Genomic DNA, 15,789 nt, shown 5'->3' on the forward strand with positions numbered 1-15,789 from the left:
TACTGATCATTGGGACCCAATCAATTGTGCGATTCCCACCATTAAAGGCCAATCCTTTAAAATTCTGATAATAGTCTTAAACACAAAAAAAGCTTTTCTGAATAAATATCTGCAATATCGCAATATTTCAATGTCATCTTTAAGCAGATCTATTACAGCACATCCCTAAATTCTGAAGCACATTCCTTCAATCACAGCAATAACTGCATTCATATCATTTTACATCCTGGCCAGAATCCTGGGACTGTGAAGAAATGGAATTTTATAGCTCATCTATCTCTTGTTATCCAGTGTGGATATTGTGAGCGATGGAAAGGTTTTATGGAAATAAGTACAGCTGAGTCATAAAGAAAGTTTTTTGTTTTGTTCACAGAGTGGAATGGACTCCCCCCTAATCCACAATCCCCTCACCTTAAATGATCCTCAGTTCTGGAGACCTGATTTGGGTGATTTGCATTCGTTTGAGATGAGCAAAATGAGACCCTAGTCAGTAGCCACAGGACCAGAGCTCTGCAAACCTCCTCCTACTTGACGGCATCCTAGGCACCTCTTCTGATTAGTTGGCCCAGTGCGACATCATACTTGCATCATGATGCAATGATAACGTTGCGCCGGACCTGCTAATTAGAAGAGGATTCGGGGATGCCAAACCTATGAGGAGGTTCATGGCTTTGATCTGTCAAACATGGTCTACTTATATGGTTCCTGTGAAACGTTTTGCTCAACTCTACTGCCTTCCTGTCGGACCTTAGCTCATAATACAGCTACTCCTTTTTTGGGGACACCACTACTGTGGGGATATGGCCCACTTCTGTATCAACATGGGCTGGCAAAGCTGCTCTAACTCTTCCTCTTTCGAGTCCTAGTCCTTCTCTATGGGACTTCGACTTCTGACTGAAAACGTCTCTCCTTCTTTTTTCCCCCTGAGACAGTAATCTTGACCTGCTTCCAGACGCAACACCACCAAAGCATCCGGCACCAAAATACACTGCTCAAAAAAATAAAGGGAACACTTAAAAAACAGAATATAACTCCAAGTAAATCAAACTTCTGTGAAATCAAACTGTCCACTTAGGAAGCAACACTGATTGACAATCAATTTCACATGCTGTTGTGCAAATGGAATAGACAATGGATGGAAATTATTGGCAATTATCAAGACACCCTCAATAAAGGAGTGGTTCTGCAGGTGGGGACCACAGACCACATCTCAGTAACCAATGCTTTCTGGCTGATGTTTTGGTCACTTTTGAATGTTGGTGGTGCTTTCACACTCGTGGTAGCATGAGACGGACTCTACAACCCACAGAAGTTACTCAGGTAGTGCAGCTCATCCAGGATGGCACATCAAAGCGAACTGTGGCAAGAAGGTTTGCTGTGTCTGTCAGCGTAGTGTCCAAAGGCTGGAGGCGCTACCAGGAGACAGGCCAGTACACCAGGAGATGTGGAGGGGGCCGTAGGAGGGCAACAACCCATCAGCAGGACCACTACCTCCGCCTTTGTGCAAGGAGGAGCACTGCCAGAGCCCTGCAAAATGACCTCCAGCAGGCCACAAATGTGCATGTGTCTGCAAAAATGGTTAGAAACCGACTCCATGAGGGTGGTATGAGGGCCCGACGTCCACAGATGGGGTTGTGCTCACAGCCCAACACCATGTGTGACGTCCTCATTCTCGAAAGAGCCCCTTTTAGTTTTTGAGTTTACCCTGGGTGATGGGGGACTTGGTGTCGGGTCCTGTGATGAAGAGATGGGAGGTAGCCGTGGCCCGGACCCAACCCGTGCTCAGGGCCGTCACATGAAAAGGAAGATGTTGCAAGCTCATCCGGGTTGAGTGGCTTATTTAACGACTATGCCACCTGTGGTGCCTGGTGAAGGGTCACCAGCGCCGCTGCAGTAAGCCGAGGCCTGGTGTCACGGCGGCCAAAGTTCTCACTGCTCCCCACAGGCGGAGCAAGCCCTCGGGGCAGACAGGCAGGATGGAAGGAGGGGGAGTAGTAGTGCGGGGAGAACGGGCACTGCGTCGCATGGCATGGCGCATAATGAACAGTCCGGAGGCCATACAGGTGAACTTCCAAGGCTTTACTCACTTTAGAGACGACAGCGGGAAGGCGACTCCCTGCTCCCCGCGGAGTCCTGCGGCCACCAGGGACGGGGGTCCGACTACCTCCGAGGAAGTCCAGCATTCAGTCGGGACCCTACACCAGAGTGTTCCTGCACTACAGACCTCTCCCTTTCCCGTCTGTGCGTGTGTAGATAGGCCGGGTCTCCCTCTGAGCTCCTCTCAGAACTAGGGCACGGGTGGCAATTTCTCTCCATCCGATGCCCGGTGGGATCCTCTGGGCCTACCGGGCTTTCCCAACCAGGACTTGGAGTGACGAGGTCAGGTGTCGGGGGCCGGTACCCCTCTTGCAGCCGGAATCCCTCTGAATAGATCAGCTAGGCGAGGACAGGTGGCGTACACCGCTCTGTCTGCATCCTGCCTGGGATCCATTTGCTACGGAGCCACACTCTTAAGCTTCGGGCCTTCTTGATCTTGGTCCTTGGCCGGGTTGAGACATTCCTTGTCTACAACCTACCTCTCGTCCCAAGGCCAGGGTAACGAGGGCTGTGTCCCTTGCCGGCGCAGGCCCACACAGGATCTGCGCTCCGGGAGGGAGGTCCCATAACACATAGTATCTGACAGCACAGTACGACCACAAGAACCATGAGTCAAGATGGCCTTAAACTAAATATTAGATTTTTAGCGTAACTAACTTGTAAGTCCTCCACCCTCACTCACTAACTGGTTCCTACCACTTTGTGTTCCCCAGTCTCCCTGTAACCAGGGGAGCAGCACCTAGTGCATACTAGCTCCCTCTGGTGGAGAAGTGTGGTGTTGGATACAAAAGGTTAGGTCACGACTATCACACTGGGCTTACCTCAGAGGAGGAACACTACACTCCATTAGAGAAGTGCAGCATCCCTGTGGCGGTCAAACCCTCAGGGGCGCCACACATGCAGGACGCTTGGCATTTGCCACAGAACAGCAGGATTGGCAAAGTCACCACTGGCGCCCTGTGCCCTTCACAGATGAAAGCAGGTTCACACTGAGCACATGTGACAGATGTGACAGAGTCTGGAGACGCCGTGGAGAGCGATCTGCTGCCTGCAACATCCTTCACCATGACTGGTTTGGCAGTGGGTCAATAATGGTGTGGGGTGGCATTTCTTTGGAGGGCCGCACAGCCCTCCATGTGCTCGCCAGAGGTAGCCTGACTGCCATTAGGTACCGAGATGAGATCCTCAGACCCCTTGTGAGACCATATGCTGGTGCTGTTGGCCCTGGGTTCCTCCTAACGCAGGACAATGCCAGACCTCATGTGGCTGGAGTGTGTCAGCAGTTCCTGCAAGATGAAGGCATTGAAGCTATGGACTGGCCCGCCCGTTCCCCAGACCTGAATCCGATTGAGCACATATGGGACATCATGTCTCACTCCATCCAACCAATGTCACGCTGCAACACAGACTGTCCAAGAGTCGGTGGATGCTTTAAAAAATATTTCTCCACCATTTTACTCATGACAATGCTCAGTTGCCGATACGTTTGTGATACATATTTGTATTGCGCCTTGAACAGCGAATGGCCCCATGAAGAAGTGGAATAATAGGATGTCACACTCCTATTTTAGTCAGCCCTTTGGACTTACTGAGAAGAATCTTTAGAATCAGATACCTAGGACCAGGTGGTGGCCAGTGGTATATCGATATTCTATGCAGCTACTATGGGAGTCATGATTTGGGTGGACCCGGTGAGGAATGACAACGTCCACCAGCCACTCCTTCACATAGTCATCCTTTAGTAAGCAGATACAGTTTACAAAAAATGGTGGAGCAGGGTGCCGTCTGCAAATTTTGTACAGTACTCTATAACTGTACCAATCACAATGCCTCAAGTGAGAGCCAGAAGTTACATGCTTGATCCCGTAGTTTCCTATCCAGACCTGTGATAGATTGCTTCTGCCATGACAGATGGTTTGCATCCTAGGACATCAGGGCAGTGCTGGGGATCTGGTAACCCAGATGTGCGCAGCTGAATATGAGAGGCATAAAAAGTCCAGAAAAGTTCAAAAAGTCAGATGTAAAAAAAGTTAAGTGGACTTAAGGCTCCTTACTCCATCACTGTGAGAACCTGAGAACGCGAACTTATAGTAACATTTAACAGACGTCTTTAGGTATTGAGTCAGAGTAATACGCAGCCAATGGTCTTTTCATTTAATCCTATTTATCTGATGTTTTGCATAATTTCCATGGTCAGCTCTTCTCTAGGATGAGAAGGTCCAGTAATGCTAATCCTAAGGAAAGTATTTGTTGGTCTTACATCTCACTGGTGTGGTTTACAACAATAACACAAGTAAGGGAAGCTCCATCTGACGTAAGTCAGTCAATAGGCGCCCTCCAATAAAATCAGCCTGGTTTACTTTTTCCCATCCCACAAAACCACAGTAAACTCCAGCGGCCGTTTACTTTCCTATAGTTAAAAAGTGAGAGTTTTAGTATACAAATTCACATCCGTGAGTCCATTCCTGCAGCCCCCGAGTGCTTTTCCACTCTTCTCATAACCTTCATTGCATCTGGATCTAGTTTTTTGAAGAAAATGATCTGATTGTAAACCGCATATCCTATTCCACTGGAATACTTGTTCATTTCTTGTACTTTCCCTGTGCCCTGAATATAAATGTAAAACAACCATCAAAAAAGGAGATCTGTTAAGTAATATCAAGGGAGAGAAAAAACAGATGATTGGACTACATGAGGACTTTATGTCTGATTATAAATCCTACTCCCAAATTTTTAAAATGCTCCTATAGAAAAAATGGGAGAATGGGTCACAAAGTTGGCCACAGAAATGTCTCTTTGCATAACCATGACCCTTTTACAGAACCCACCTGATTCCCAGCACCTGGTCTACCTCCTGAAGGCACGACTGGATGCCAATGCTTGGTCTTGTGGCAAATCATTCCAGGGGCACCAATTACCACTTTCTGGAAGGCTTCTGCGATACCTGGGAGATTTGCCAACGTTACCGAAAGTCCGGGAGATCTCTAATTTTTGGGAGAAGTTTCCCGAACATTACAGGAGAATTTGCAAGTATATTAAAATATATATACAGCAGGATCCTCCTAGTGTCAGCTGCCAACAGCCTTATTTACTTGGTCTTCCAAAAGTCCAAAAGATTTCCCTCTATTTTAGATGACAAAGTATGATACTTTTTGTTTCACCCAATCTACTTGAGTCATGGACCTTTAATCTTCACCATGTAGTCAACAACCAAATACCTACAGTATGACAATGTGTTTGCTGCCCTGCATGGCTCCACAAGCCTAATGAGATGGTCACACTCCTACTCATCTGACGTCAAGCTTCCAACTAACGTGAAGTCGGGGGAGAAGTTTACTTTGCTCTCCATATAGAGAACTCCTGGCCAAGCATTGCAATGTACGAAGTCTGGGTGACATAGATAACTTTTAGACGACAACTAAGGTGTATGGACACCTTCATTTTCCCATGTTTACTCCTCACTTACAAATCAAATTATATCATTCTAATACTAATTTTCCTTCAATTCTATCTGTTTCCAAGTTTTCAATGTAAACCTGCCAACCATGTATCTTTAAAGGGGTTGCCAAGTGAAAACAAGTTATCACTGATCCACCGGATAGGTGGGTGATAACTTATTGATCGGTGGTGGTCCGACTGATTGGCAGATCCCCGTTAGGATGGAGTGGCAGTACACATGCTCAACCATCGATCCTTTCATTCCATATGGGGCTGCTGAGTGCTGTACTCGGCTTTTTCTGGCAATCCCACAGAGAATGAGTTGAAAGGCTCGCGGTTGGTTGTCCAACCTGCCGATCCATTTTGTCATGGGGATAAAAGTGTCTCATCGAGGTTAAATATTCCCCATTCTGTTGATTGGTGCGGGTCCCAGTGGTCATACCCCCACCGATCAGTAAGTTATCACCTATCCGATTGACAACCAATTTAAGAGTCCTCCTGCCGCTTCATGCATTAATTATTTGGATATATATTTTAGTTATAACTGTACCCATTGGGGCTCACAATCTACATTCCCTATCAGTATGTTTTTGAAGTTTGGGAGGAAACTCACGCAAACATGGGAAGAACATACAAACTCCTTGCAGATGTTGAACTTAGTGGGATTTGAACCCTCCAACACTGCAAAACAACAGTGCTAACCAGCGAGCCACCGTGCACCCCACATATCCAAATCTTTATAGCTCTAGTTCTAACACTTCTTAAACAGTGAGACTCTTCTGACTTTAATTGGCCCTTGACACAATGGAGCCATGATGTCCACCAGCAAGGAAATAAGAGGCCTGACCAAAAAGGAAACCAGAAAAGCTAAATATTAATGGGGCTCTGAAAAAAAAGTACACATTACAGTCCATCTTCAACTTAGGAGCTTACAATGCAAGCTTATTTTCTTAGGGTTTCCATCCATGTCAATGGAGTGCACAGACTGACAAATGTTATAATACACGGTAGGACAAGAGTCCCACAAATGTTGTAATTAGCGAGGATCAGGTGTAATTTTTCAGGAAGTCTGGTAGTAAGTGCACCATTATCCTGCAGCGCCACTGCAGGTGAAATTAAGCATTACACAGTGTCTATTTCTAATCCATGGGATGTTCGTCAAGTAGGACAGCACAGGTCCTCCAGAGTGGGAGACGCTCTTTATGACCATTTTCCACTCCCGATGCCGGACTCAGAATTCCCTAATACGATACAAGAAAATGGTTTTCCAAACCTAAAAATTAAGAGAAAAAAATAGCAAAATTTCATACATGGTCCAGTACAAGGAACTGGGATTTAGTTCACCTTCCGGGTACATGAAATGTCTTGTAATTATTTGTTAGCAAAGCTCATAAACTGCCGCTTGTAACAATAAGCCAAATGGATTTATACATATTCCTCCTAATCCACATGATACTCTAAAGCCAGGGCCAAGCATTCGGGACAGGCCCGAGCACGCTCCACATACGTCGCCTACTGTATATGTGCGGGGGGCAGCAGCGTGAGCACACATTCCTCGGGATGGTATCATTTAGCTGCATGCTACCAGAAACATGAGAACTTTCCGGGATCATGTATTTTATAGGACGTGGTGGGGAAAGTCCATTATTTCCTAAGCATTAAAATAATAGTGCTCGGTATGGAAGAGAAACACAATCCCTGAAAGGCATGCTTGTACTCGCTCAGGGCTTTTTTTTTTTAGTTTTAATAATTACTTTTTAAACCCCTTTTTTTTTTCTGGCACATAACTTTATGGAGTGGAGAGAATGTCCAGAAATTTGATTCGGGAAAGATTTGCTCAATTCATGGGGGAAGGGGATTAAATTTGTAATGAACACAATTGATCTGAATTAAATCAGCTAGAAAAGGGGTTAAAAAAAAAATATCTCATACTCTCCTCTCCTCGGCCCGACCAATACTTGTCTCGCAGCTGGACCATCAATTGCTCTACCAGCTTTCTTCCAGCCAGGTTTTCCATACACTGGGCCTCATGTGGGGTGCGTTTGCACATCATTGATGGGGGACGCGTGACGGCATGGATGACCAGGCTGGAAAGAAGATAAAAAAGCTGATCGGAGGACCAGCGGAGGTGGGACAGGTACAGAAGGGCCAAAGAGAAATGTGTACAAGATTCTTTTTTTTCTTTTTTTAACCCTTTCCTATCTCTATGATTCAGAAAAATGGCGGTTTACCGGCTGGATTCAACAGAAGTGAATAGCAAATATTCTGGCCAATCCAAATATTTTCAAAAATTTGAGGCAAATTTGATTTTCCTCAAATCGATTCACTTATGTCCAATAATGTACATCTATCAATACACAAACATCTATTATCTGACTATGGGCCAGTGCCAGACTGGGACTTTTTGGGTCCACCAGATAAGGAGTGAACCCTCCAAATCACGCTGTCTATATGACTCGCCCCCTGGGCCGTGGGGCACTTGGAGCCGAGCAATAGGGAGACGATGGGAGTAGTGGTGGCGACCCGGTTCCGTGGCTCAGGGTGGTCAGACCAATGGTAGTCTGCTATGTGCTATTGATATTGTCCGACTACGCCACGCGTGGATTGCGGTTATTAGGAACCGCCACTGCAGGGCAGTCCCCTGAGGTTGATGATATGCGCAGCTGAGATTGTATAACTCCCCACGGGAAGAGTGTAACCCCAGGGCAGTGCAGTGGATGGTGGGGGTGATGGTGCAGGGAGTCCCAGTACCGTTAGTGCTGGAGGAGCAAGGAATACTCAGACAACGTACTGCAGTCCAATGTCTTTTACTCACAGTTCATGTGCTCCGGGTCACTTCTGTACAGGTAGTGACCGCCCGAGCCGTGCTGCGTCCACCAGGTATGGGGCTCGGTCAACTCCCAGGCAGTTCAGAAGTCTGGCTCAGGACCCCCTTTTGTCCTTTCTCTGGCCTGCCTCACCAGTGACCCACTTTTGTCCAGCTGCCGCGGATCTGCGCGGGTAAACGTGGGCCCCGTTTCCCGCTGTCCTATATGGTGCCTTCCTAGCAGGTTTGATGAGGTGTCGCACCAATAAATGATCACGACGTCTGGTCTTTGGCTGAGGGTTGTTTCTCCTCCACCAACTTGGGATCCGATACCCTTAATCTGCCTGACCCTTCACCCTGTATTCTCATGGGTTCTTAGGGTCCCTTCCACCTTCTTGTTTCTGAGCCTTTCCACACTTTGGATACTTCTGTTTCAGTTTCTGTTCCTTGCTGTTCCTTTCTATTCCTTTCTTCTACTCCGGCCTTCACTCTAGGCCTGTCTCATGGAGCTGGGCCGAGGCTGAGCCACAGCTCCCTGTCACATCTCCACTCTGCTTCTTCCCTGACTGAACTGACCCAGAACTAAGATGGTGCCCACCTATATATACCCTTCCCTAGTGTGTGAGCTCAGGTGACCAGCAACCAATGAGCTCCTTCCTATGCTCAGAAACCAACCCCTATCTGCTCCTACATCTCTGGGTGTTCCACCCCCCTCCCCACTCCAGCCAGGGACATGGTCTGTCGTGCCTGCATTTCTGTCTAATGGGAGCACCGTTGAACTGTCCCTCGGAAATGGGGTGAGTGTGCTGTATGCAGCTAACTGAGCCATGGTCCATACTCCATCCTTACCTGGGGGTGGAATACCACACCTCTGGCAGAGGTGCAATACCCCTGTAGTGGCCGAGCCCTCAGGGCGCTACATATACAAAACATGTTCACATTTAATTTTGATGGGGTTGGCCCTTGAATAGGTGAGCAGTGCTGATTGGTGATGGTCTGACCAATGGAACTCCTATGATACCAAGGAACAAAGCTCTTCGGTTGAGCATGTAAAACACTAGCACTGCTTCAATCATTTCCCATGAGACTGGCGAGACTCACGCATTGTACTCGGATGTTTCCATCTGTAGTGGTGCGTAGGCTCATCCATGACTCTACTCAAACAGGGAACTCTTGAGCCCTTGAGAACCTCAGGGTTGGTATGGGTTTCAGTGGTTGGTTCCTCAACAGTCAGCAACTTATCAACAATCACGTGAAGAAGTGATATGATAGTTGAGCTAGTGGGTCAAGAGTAGCAAATGATTGGCTCCAAAGTCAAGTACAAATGGGGTTGTCTTCTTCTGGACCTTTTGTGGTCCATTGGAGAATTTCCTGGAACTCTTACAACCACAGACAAGACAATGACTTCTGCTAACGGATTGTATATGGCAATAACCACACGGGCAACCACAAAGTTTTCTAAAGTGTGAGGGTTAAAATACACAACATTTTATTGGAAAAAGATGTGCAAAGTTCCTGGGATTGACAACGTATACCAGAAATTACTATGTATCCTTGGCTTGAGCTAGCTGTAACAATCAAAGCTACCCTCCACCCTCATCAAAACCATCTTTAAGTGGTAATCCATTGGTAGAAATGATCTATCTACAGAATAAGTGATAATTTCTAGATAAGTCGGGGTCCAACCACTAGGACCTCCACAGATTGCAAACACAGGGCACCTTTTTTTTAGAATGGAGAGGTAGTGTGTAAGCTTGACCACTGCTCCATTCTTTTTCTATGGGGCTGCCGGAGACAGCAGAGTACCAAAGGGAATGAATGGTGCGGTGGTGAAGCATATGCTCTGCCCCTCTAATGGGGAACATGAGCAAAGTGATGACTTTAGATTGGAGGGAGTCCAACGTTTACGTAAGCCTCTCCCAAAAGTGGGCCAGTTTTGGACATCACCGGGCGGTCATAAGGTTGGGACTTAGACATTCCTATTTCAATTATGCAACCACCGTGACCTCTAAAGAATGGCTATACTGCTCCCAGCTTTTTTCGACAGCTGCATAGTTGGCCCGCAGAAGTCAATAGTTGACCATGAAGCCATTTCTAGCATCGCAAACCACTTTGTTCTCGGGTTCACCGGGGTCGGAACTGATGGCACATCCTCGCAATATGCTACGAATGTCTTTGAGACTTTTCTTCGTGGCATAAACTCCAGTAAAATCCCAATTAAGTGACAAGCCATCGTGCCGAGCGATTATTTCCTTAGCGATGTGACGGGCTTTAACTCCTAACCATGTATTTTCAGTGACCCGCGATAACCTTTCAGCAATTACTCACAACTGATGATCGGTTTCTACTCTTTTTCTTTTGGAAAGTAAGTGCCCACCCCGACATACATAAGAAAATATAGTGATGCGCATCACTTAGGGTTCTGACACTGATTTTCTTTTTTCTGCATGCAGATGGATCTAGATTTATGGGAAAGTTCTCATCCAGCCCGTCCTTAATCGGTTGTTATTTTCCCATAGCTAACGAGTGCACATCATGAAGTGCGAGACTTGTGCCAAATTGAGAGCTGATAGATGTGCCATGTCATCTTATAAATAGACGTGTCAGTCGGCCACCTACAACACATAATTACGGAGACCAAGACGTCGCAATCATGCTGCAGAAAGGAAAGAAGTGACAACTCCCAGATGGAAAAATCCAGGAGTAACTTGTACAAGTTCTCTCATTAGGGGCCACAAAATACAAGAAGTTACAAAGCCGGCAGCTTGCGGCGGAGCCCGCTAAAGAAAACCAGATGCAGATTTCCAAGAAATGTATACTGCATGGGTTATAGTGCGAGAAATAATGATTGCTCCACAAAAAAAAAAAAAGAAGTGAATGCAGTAATGTGGGGGGGACGGCATGCCAGCGTTTAAAATATTAGCTGCCCCGCTGCTGCTTGTTAAGAAAGTCACGTTCACATTGGGCTTCTCTCTGGTAGGAAAGAAAGTATTAAAGAAATGCTAAATATACTAGATAGTTAACCATTCAACTGCCCCGTTGTAGTCAAGACTGTGTTCGTTTCTGAATTCTAGCAGGTGAGATAGCGGCGACTTTGCGCCATAAAATTATGTGTGATTTGTGTTTTTTTCCGTAAGGATTGCAGATAAAACAATTGAACATGGTGCATAAAGGAGATAAATGCACTGCTAAAGAGGTTCTGCAGCAGGAAAATCTATTTAACATAAAGCATAAATGAGTACTGGTGTGAGTTGTTAAAGAGGTCCTCCAGCAACTTAAGTCTGTATTATTAATTAAATTTGACTATCATTTTAACATTTTGCATACTTTTAATAGTCCGACTTATTTGAAATGTGCAAATCAGCTGCTGCAGAAGCTCTTGTTAAAATGAAAGAGTTGCTGGAGGATTTAAGGCTTCTCAAGAAGTTCTGGAGCATGATAAGGTTGTACATTCAGGAGTCAGGATGACGGATGGGGAAAAGTAGATGCCACATTAAAAAAAATTAAAGGTATTTATTAAATTTGTCCTCCCGTTTTGTGTATGCAGCTCATATGGAGACCTATGTGCACCAGTTTACTGCACTAGATTTTCTATGGTTACAATCTAATACCTGTGATCATTGCTTCTGGTAAGTGTCCTTTATACGCTGCATGTTCTATACATATAAGGAAACCCTGAAAGAGGAGGAGGCTTCTGATTTGCACTTTCTTTTATAAATTTCGTCTTGAGAAACTATTGCTGCTCAAATGGGTTGAGGAGGGAGATACACACTGGAGCAAAGAAAGAAGTAAGAGTCAGAGAGGGAGCATCACAGGAAACACCCACCGAGCTCTGAACTTGCAGATCCACAAGCAGACATGTCAGGGAAAGCAGGTGTTAAATAGTGAATATACTCATCACAGAGTAGCATAAAGTTTTCCAGCGACACAGACACTTATTTAAAACTATTTTTCCCTAAGGTACATGTGCATAAAGTGGACAGGTCATCATCATAAGATGACTTGTTTAAATCAAGTTTTTATGTTAAAATATTTTTTTTTTCATCTTTTCCCCGTGTCATAATCGTGTACAAAAAAAAATGAAAATCTTGCAATTTTCACACTGACCACTGAGCCTAATAACAGAAAAATTACTGATCACTTTCATGATCACAGGCAGGATCCCATTGAATGTGTGTATACATATATTTTTTTTCAATGGGTTCCTGCCTGTGATATATATATGTACACACATTTATAGTACAGGATTCACGATTTATAATAGGTAAGGGTCACAGCTCACCTCCTCCTCCTCCCTACAAAATGACCTCTGCACAGATCACAGAGCATGCCCACTACACTCCCTCATAGAAGTCAATGAACATCTTGAGTTCAAAGTTCCTATAGTCGATGTGGTTGTTGTAAAACATGTCTTAAATGCTGCTTAGGCAATTCCCCTGGCCCCTATATATCCTTGTGCTGAAAACAGAATAAAAAAAATATAGTTGACCAATTATTCTTATAGTAATGAAGATTCCTCAAAAACTGAGTGCATCTTCTTTTTGGGAATTGAAAGACTCTGCATCAAATTTTTACATCAGAATATACTAATGCCTTAAAGAGGATCTGTCATCTGTCACTTGCTATATATATACATATATAAATATATATATATATACTTTTTTACCTGGTGTAAATGCCGCTGTTCTCCTGAATCCGGCGATGTCTTTCTTTTGTTCCTACGCCTCTCCGTTCCTGAGATATGGCCTCCTTATTGCTGAATGTAAATCTGTTTTTTTAAGCCAAGTGGGCTTGGTCGTAAAGACGTCCCTAGAGAAGTGTTAAGGACCAAGCCCACTTGGCTTAAAAACTAGATTTATATACAGGGAACAAGGGGCTATATCTCAGGAACGGAGAGGCGCAGGAAAAAAAGAAAAATATCGCTGGATTCAGGAGAACTGCGGCATTTACACCAGGTAAAAAAATTACATATTTATGGCACGAGACGGGCACCCTTTAATAAAGGAGCCTGAACACTTCAGGCCAATGACAAGTACGGAGAGGACATAAAAGTTCAGTGAGGTTGTGCAAATTCTTTATCGAGGTCTTTTCATCTCTCCTGGCATTTTTGTATTAGTAACTCAGCAATATGCTGATCCTCTGTTATTCCTCCTGGAAATGTAAAACAAATGGAAGTTATTCCTATTGTCAAAGGAGAGTGTCTCTAAGCATTGTGCCACTATCAAATCAGGGCTGATAATGTCAGACTGTGGTAGGACGCATTCATTGACAATCCTTTTATGTATTCCCAGGAGTGAAATTGCCATAAAACAGGCATCAGGGAACACTTCAGCTCAATGTTCTTTTAATTCATTGCATTTACTCCTGTCAGTTTAATACCAGAACACCCCCTTTTAAAGAGGATGGTGACCTTTTGGGATTTTTTTTTTTACTTAAATGCATGTAACTGGGGCTAAAACTCATTGGGTTTCATTAAAAATTCTGCACGTTTTGTCTTCTATAGCCTCTGTGTTATTGCCTGCAGAATAAGTTGACTGAGATTCCATCAGTGAGTTCATTGATTCATTCTATCTGTCTTTTTCTGAGCTCTTAGCTGATTTATGATCACAGACCACATCAAAGGTGAATGTAGAAGAAAACTAACAGCCTTTAAAGCCGAACGGTGCAGAATTTTTTATGACAACCAATTCTAAAAATTATTTTTGGCCCAAAATAATAACATTTAAGTAAAAAAAAAAATCCCCCATAGGTGGATAGCCTTTTAATACTACAGGAATTTCCTCAGCTTTAGAGGCAAGGCATTGTCTACACACAGCTGATTGGTTGGAAGAAACTCAATTGAACTCCTGATTGGTCCTCGGAAACCTGCTGTGACTTTCTGCTGTGTTAGAGGAAGAGAGAGCAGCTTCATTCCATTTCTCAGCTCCTACAGAGACCACACATAGTTATATATATATATATGTATGTATATATATATATATATATATATATATATATATATAAAGTGGTAAAAACAGATGAAGACATTATTTCTTTTCCCTAGGTGGCCATTTTTTTGTGTTTAACCCCTTTAAGAATATATAAGGATGACAGACTGCACTGCAGCACGTCAATCTTCCACTAAAGCACAGGATTGTATTGTGAAGAACAGGCTGGCGGAGAAAAGTTTCCCCGTCGTTTCCTTTTTATCACTATTTTTATTTCCGATAAGGAGTTTAGAATGTGGGATCCTGTGGATTTCTGTGATTGTGCAAGAAACGAGCAATTTTGTCTTCCCTAATTCAGCTACATTGTATCTCAGAGGAAAGTCTTGTGTCATCGTCGAGCATAAAGTGCAGGCAAAAAAACATTTATCTAGATAAAAGACCACAAGCGGTTAACCTACTCAGCGGAGGCAACGCAACCAGGCAACGGGATAATGACCTCTACCCAAATGTGGAAGGCATCAATTTGATTCTATGACAGGCAGACAAAAGACTATGGCAGCGCCACAGGAAAACTTTATCAATGATAACTCAAGTCTACAGTATGTGAACAGAATGAATTAGCATAAAGTACAATGAAGAGGGGCATATTGATCTCCAGCAGGAATTCCTACAGCTTTATGTCTGTCTGCAGGTGCATGTTAAATATTTCCCTTTATGCCTCGTTTTCCAGCACAATGAGACAACAGTGTTCTTGTGTACAAACAGAAAAAACAGGGTCTAATGATTAAAAACTCAAAATCATACGGCACGGGGGTGAATTCTGCCTGCAGCACTGATGCCAAGAATCACACCGGGGAAATGTCTCAGACTGGTTTATATGGGATTCCTTCAAAGATCTGATCATATGCGCCATATGGAGAAAAGTATCAGGACTCAACTCCTAATCATCCAATTCCGGTTTCTCGTTCAGTTCTATTTCCCATGATGTGTAACATCCGGCCCCTCGCCCCCTGTGTACCACATCAGCCCATCATCTCCGGTATATAACATCCGGCCCCTCGCCCCCTGTGTACCACATCAGCCCATCATCTCCGGTATATAACATCCGGCCCCTCACCCCCTGTGTACCACATCAGCCCATCATCTCCGGTATATAACATCCGGCCCCTCACCCCCTGTGTACCATATCCGCCCATCATCTCTGGTATATAACATACAACTTCTCGCCCCCTGTGTACAACATCAGCCCATCATCTCCGGTATATAACATCCGGCCCTTCGCCCCCTGTGTACCACATCAGCCCATCATCTCTGGTATATAACATCCGGCCCCTCGCCCCCTGTGTACCACATCAGCCCATCATCTCCGGGATATAACATCCGGCCCCTCGCCCCCTGTGTACCACATCAGCCCATCATCTCCGGTATATAACATACAACTTCTCGCCCCCTGTGTACAACATCAGCCCATTATCTCCGGTATATAACATCCAGCCCCTCGCCCCGTGTACCATATCCGCC

The 15,789-nt window shown here is 44.8% G+C and overlaps 1 protein-coding gene and 1 long non-coding RNA gene across 6 annotated transcripts in view; one reads left to right on the plus strand and one right to left on the minus strand.

Moving 5' to 3' along the window:
• LOC141264951 (uncharacterized) overlaps positions 1-11,364 on the plus strand; it is a 94,598-nt gene extending 83,234 nt beyond the window's left edge. The window contains exons 2-3 of the long non-coding RNA XR_012320028.1: positions 10,638-10,706; positions 10,795-11,364. This is a non-coding gene — a long non-coding RNA (uncharacterized lncRNA). The remainder of the gene's footprint in view (positions 1-10,637; positions 10,707-10,794) is intronic.
• The window catches only part of CDK14 (cyclin dependent kinase 14), a 628,470-nt gene that overhangs the window by 9,940 nt on the left and 602,741 nt on the right, over positions 1-15,789 (minus strand). The window lies entirely within an intron of this gene.

This window comes from Phyllobates terribilis, unplaced genomic scaffold, assembly GCF_046119375.1.
Source record: "Phyllobates terribilis strain yellow unplaced genomic scaffold, ASM4611937v1 Scaffold_4__5_contigs__length_816908805, whole genome shotgun sequence".
In the NCBI taxonomy this organism is placed as follows: Eukaryota; Metazoa; Chordata; class Amphibia; order Anura; family Dendrobatidae; genus Phyllobates; species Phyllobates terribilis.